The following is a 6097-nucleotide window of genomic DNA, read 5'->3' as shown; positions in this document are numbered from 1 at the left end:
GACAGCCTGTGGGGATCCTTCGCCTCTGGATTGGGATCCTTTAACTCCAGATTTGGATCCTTTAACTCCAGGTTGGGGTCCTTTAACTCCAGGTTGGGGTCCTTTAACTCCAGATTTGGATCCTTTAATTTCAGATTTGGATCCTTTAACTCCAGGTTTGGATCCTTTAACTCCAGGTTTGGATCCTTTAATTTCAGATTTGGATCCTTTAACTCCAGGTTTGGATCCTTCACCTCCAGGTTTGGATCCTTTAATTTCAGATTTGGATCCTTTAACTCCAGATTTGGATCCTTCACCTTTGGATTTGGATACTTCACTTCTGGGTTTGGATCCTTCGCCTCTGGGTTGGGATCCTTTAACTCCAGGTTTGGATCCTTTAACTCCAGGTTGGGGTCCTTTAACTCCAGGTTTGGATCCTTTAATTTCAGATTTGGATCCTTTAACTCCAGGTTTGGATCCTTTAACTCCAGATTTGGATCCTTTAACTCCAGATTTGGATCCTTTAACTCCAGGTTTGGATCCTTTAACTCCAGATTTGGATCCTTCACCTTTGGATTTGGATACTTCACTTCTGGGTTTGGATCCTTCGCCTCTGGATTGGGATCCTCTAACTCCAGGTTTGGATCCTTTAACTCCAGGTTGGGGTCCTTTAACTCCAGATTTGGATCCTTTAACTCCAGGTTGGGGTCCTTTAACTCCAGATTTGGATCCTTTAACTCCAGATTTGGATCCTTTAACTCCAGATTTGGATCCTTTAACTCCAGATTTGGATCCTTTAACTCCAGATTTGGATCCTTTAACTCCAGATTTGGATCCTTTAACTCCAGGTTTGGATCCTTTAACTTCAGATTTGGATCCTTCACCTTTGGATTTGGATACTTCACTTCTGGGTTTGGATCCTTCGCCTCTGGGTTGGGATCCTTTAACTCCAGGTTTGGATCCTTTAACTCCAGATTTGGATCCTTTAACTTCAGATTTGGATCCTTTAACTCCAGATTTGGATCCTTTAACTCCAGATTTGGATCCTTTAACTCCAGATTTGGATCCTTTAACTCCAGGTTTGGATCCTTTAACTTCAGATTTGGATCCTTCACCTTTGGATTTGGATACTTCACTTCTGGGTTTGGATCCTTCGCCTCTGGGTTGGGATCCTTTAACTCCAGGTTTGGATCCTTTAATTTCAGATTTGGATCCTTTAACTCCAGGTTTGGATCCTTCACCTCCAGGTTTGGATCCTTTAACTTCAGGTTTGGATTCTTTAACTCCAAGTTTGGATCCTCTGGATTTGGATCCTTCACCTCTGGGATTGGATCTTCCATCTCTGGGTGTGGATCCTTTAATTTCAGATTTAAATCCTTCGCCTCTGGATTTGGATCCTTCACTTCTGGGTTTGGATCCTTCGCCTCTGGATTGGGATCCTTTAATTCCAGATTTGGATCCTTTAACTCCAGATTTGGAACATTTAACTTCAGATTTGGATCCTTTAACTCCAGGTTTGGATCCTTCACTTCTGGGTTTGGATCCTCTGGATTTGGATCCTTCACCTCTGGGATTGGATCTTCCATCTCTGGGTGTGGATCCTTTAATTTCAGATTTAAATCCTTCCCCTCTGGATTTGGATCCTTCCCCACTGGGATTGGATCCTCTGGATTTTGGATTCTCCATTTCCGGATTTGGATCCTTCACCTCTGGATTTGGGTCCTGGGATAGCTGGGAATGTCACTGTCCCTCCCATCCCATCCCACTGGGCTGGGATTCAGGGAATTCCGGAATGATTTGGGATCCAGGAGGAACCACAACTTCTCTAGGAATCCCAGCCAGAGCCTCATGTGCTTTTCCCAAACTTTTCCAGAACCTAGGAAAAATCCACCGGGATTTTCCCTCTTCTTTTGACTCCAAATACAAGCAGAGCACCCGGAAAGCTCAGCCCTGTTTTTCCAATCTCCTTTTCCCTATTTCTCCTCTTTCCCTGTTTTTTCCTGCTTTTTAGCTCTCCCCATTCCCAGAAAGCTGAGGGAAAGGACTGCCAGACTTATTCCCTAAAAACCATCCCGTGGTTTTCCAGCTGCTCCAGGATTTTCCTGCCTTTTTCCCCGCAGCTCCATGTTCTGCTGAAATCCTGACCTTGTCCTTCCCTCGGGGCAAATCCATCCTTTCCGGCAGAGAAATCCAGGAGAATCCTGGGGAACGGCTGGGCTGGGGCTGTGTGACAAAAATTCCGGGATTTGGGGTGGATTGGTCTCACCTGGGGTGGGGGAAAGGGGGGAATGTCCGTGGGAAGGTGGGGAAAAGGGAAAATATGGGGAAAAGAGGGGGAAAGGAGGGGGAAAAGAGGGGGAAAGGAGGGGGAAAAGAGGTGGAGAAGGAGGGAAATAAGAGGTGGAAAAAGAGGGAAAAAGAGGTGGAAAAGGAGGGGGAAAAGGGGGAAATGAGAGGTGGAAAAAGAGGGGGAAGGAGGTGGAAAAAGAGGTGGAAAAGGAGGGAGAAGAGGTGGAAAAAGGGGGAAATGAGAGGTGGAAAAAGAAGGGGGAAGGAGGTGGAAAAAGAGGTGGAAAAGGAGGGAGAAGAGGTGGAAAAGGAGGGAAAGAGAAGGTGGAAGAAGAGGGAAAAAGAGGTGGAAAAGGAGGGGGAAAGAGGTGGAAAAGGAGGGGGAAAAGGAGGGAAATAAGAGGTGGAAAAGAAGAGAGAAGATGTGGAAAAGGAGGGAAATAAAAGGTGGAAAAGGAGGGAAAAGAGGTGGAAAAGGAAGGAAAAGAGGTGGAAAAGGAAGGAAAAGAGGTGGAAAAAGAGGGAAATAAGAAGTGGAAAAGGAGGGAAGAAGAGGTGGAAAAAGAGGTGGAAAAGGAGGGGAAAAAGTGGAAAAGCAGGGAAAGAGGAGGTGGAAGAAGAGGGAAATAAGAGGAAGAGGAAAAAGAGGGAATAAGAGGTAGAAAAAGAGTGAAATAAGTGGAAAAGGAGGGAAAAGAGGTGGAAAAAGAGGGAAAGAGGAGGTGGAAAAGGAAGGAAAAGAAGGTAGAAAAGGAGGGAAATAAGAGGTGAAAAAGGAGGAAAATAAGGAAATAAAATGATGATTAAAGGGATGTGGAGGGAGAGTGATGAGAGAGAGAAAACTAATTAAAATGATATAAAAGGGTAAAATCTGGATAAAGTGGCCTAAAATGAGGATAAAAGTGGTGCAAAATTGGGATTAAGGAGGGGTAAAATCGGGATAAAAGTGGTGCAAAAATCAGGATAAAAGAGGTGTAAAAATCAGGATAAAAGAGGTGTAAAATCGGGATAAAAGAGGTGTAAAATCAGGATAAAAGAGGTGTAAAATCAGGATAAAAGAGGTGTAAAATCAGGATAAAAGAGGTGTAAAAGGAGGGTGATGAGAGATATAAAAGGAAATCAAATTATGATAAAAGAGATATAAAAAGCGAGTGATAAGAGCCATCAAAGGCTACAAAATTTACGACAAAAGGGCTCTGAAAAGGGCGGGAATGTGACCCCAAAATTCCCTGCTCTGCCCATGGAATTGTGCCACGGAATTGCATCCACCCGGGCAGGGATGATCCTCCTCCTTTCCCAGGGATCTGTGGCGTCAAGGATTAATTAATCAGCGGCCTTAATTAATTATCCCCCCTGGAAGCACGGTTGGGGGGGGAAGGACCCAGATGTTCTCCACAGCTGGATGTGGAAAATCCCAATCCCAACCTCTGGAAAGGACTGGGATAGACTGGGAGAGACTGGGAGAGACTGGGAGAGACTGGGAAAGAGGATTCCTGCCCAGGGAATGAGGATGGGACTGGGAATGGTCTGGAAATTGCCACCGGCGGTTTCTGGCGTCCCCAAAAGTGTAATTACAGGGATTAGAGGGATTAGGGGAAAGCAGGACACGGCGATTCCCTTAATTCCACCCATTTGCACTCGCGGGCCGGCGGGGAGCATCTGGGGACAGCCTGGAATGGTTTTCCAGGAGGATTCTCCGTCCTTCATCCCAGCCGGGTCGTGGATCAGAGCAAATCCCCTGGGATACAGCAGGAGGGGGATGTTGGAGTGAAAAAAGGGGAGATTTTGGGATGTTGGGAAGGAATTGCTGGCTGGGCTGGAATTCCCCGGGAAGCTGTGGCTGTCCCTGGATCCCTGGGAGTGTCCAGGGAAAGGCTGGATCACCCTGGGATATGGAAATCCAAAAATCCTGGAATGGGATGGGATTTATCCCAACCCATCCCTTCGTTTTGGGATTCATCCCTCCTGCTCACCCCATCCGAGAGCTTTGCAGGATTCCTGCCGGGATTTTCGGAGCCCACAGCTCATTCCTGGCTTTTTTACGATCCTAAAAAAAAACCCACCCCGGGTTTGTTCCTCCTGAAAGGCACAGAACGGCTCGGCCCCGTCGTGCCTGCCATCAAAGAGAGCCTTTCCTTGGGATTTTTCCAGGTTTTTCCTGCTGACGTCAGCATTATCCATCACCCGCCTGGGACTTCAAACACGATGCAGAGATCCGGGCGGGAAACGAGCCGCCGTGTCCCAAAAAAAGAGGCCAAAGCAGGAATTCTGAGCTGTGCCAGAGGAATCCGAGCGTGGCTCCCGAGGATTCTGTTAAAATCCGGGGATTTGAAGAGATCTGGCTGCGCTGTCCCGTCGGAATTACCCCTCGGGCAGGGATGATCCCATGGAATCACGGAATTGTTGAGGCTGGAAAAGAGATCGGAGATCACCACGGGGAGTTCATCCCTCGCCCTCTTCCCAGGAATGTGGGTCCTGGAGGGACAAAAGCTGGGGACAGAGCTGGGAGTGGCAAATTTCATGGAATCCTGGAACGGTTTGGGTGGGAAGTGACCTCAAATCCCATCCCATTCCAGCCCAAACACCCCACACGATCCCACAGGGATCCAAATCCATCCTTGGACATTCCCAGGGATCCAGGGGCAGCCACAGCTTCCCTGGGAATTCCAGCCCAGCCAGCAATTCCTTCCCAACATCCCGCTTTTCAGGATAAACCAATTATTTTCCATGATTTTCCCCCCAATCCCCTCTCCAGCTCTGCCACCCCGATTTTCCAGCCCCGGCGATCTCCCGGCGCCAATCCCACCCCAGCAGGGACTCCTGGAGCTCCCAGGGACGCAATTCCCGAGCTCCTGGTGCCACCTAAAGGCCTCGATCGGGATTGGAGAAAATCCCTGAAAAGACCCCAAATTCCTCCCTGGGAATCCAACATTTGAACTCGGAGCTGTCCGAGAGGCGAAGGAGGATTTGGGATCGCCCGTTCCGGGTGGGAACATCCCTGAAGCCTCAGAGGAATTTCGGGATCAGATCCTGGTCCTGCCTGGCCGGGGAGCCCTGAGAGTGAATCTTCCCATTAACGACCCCAAAGAATTCCTCCATCCCTCGTGGGGTTTCCTTTATTTTCCTCCTCTTCCCTGTTTTTTTTTCCGAGATTTTTCTTCCTCTTTTTGTTTAATTTTTTTTCTGGTTTTTTTCCCATTTTGTTGTCTTCATTCCTACTTTTCCATTCCTTTCTCCCCTTTTTCACCTTTCCTTTCCTCTTCCCTTTCCTTTTTCCTTTCCTTTTCTTCCTTTTTCCTTTTCCTTTTTCCTTTCCTTTTTCCTTTTTCCTTTTTCCTTTCCTTTCCTTTTTCATTCTCCCTTTTTCCTTTCCTTTCCTTTCCTTTTTTCTTTTTCCTTTTTCATTTTTCCTTTTTCCTTTCCTTTTTTCTTTTTTCTTTCCTTTTTCCTTTCCTTACCCCTTTCCTTTTTCTTTTTCCCCTTTCCTTTCCTTTCCTTTCCTTTCCTTTCCTTTCCTTTCCTTTCCTTTCCTTTCCTTTCCTTTCCTTTCCTTTCCTTTCCTTTCCTTTCCTTTCCTAAACTTTCCTAAACTTTCCTAAACTTTCCTAAACTTTCCTAAACTTTCCAACTTTCCTTTCCTAAACTTTCCTGAAACTTTCCCCTTCCCCAGGGACAGAGCCCAGAGCTCCAGAGCCGTCCCCGGCCCCAGAGGTGTCCCCAGAGGTGTCCCCAGGGTCAGAGTCCCAGCCCCAGAGCTGTCCCCAGAGCTGTCCCCACCCCCAGAGGTGTCCCCAGAGGTGTCCCCAGGCTCAGAGTCCCCAGCCCCAGC

Source organism: Lichenostomus cassidix, chromosome 3, assembly GCF_008360975.1.
Source record: "Lichenostomus cassidix isolate B80296 chromosome 3, HeHo_3.0, whole genome shotgun sequence".
Classification (NCBI taxonomy): Eukaryota; Metazoa; Chordata; class Aves; order Passeriformes; family Meliphagidae; genus Lichenostomus; species Lichenostomus cassidix.
Note: the sequence above shows the minus strand (reverse complement) of the source record.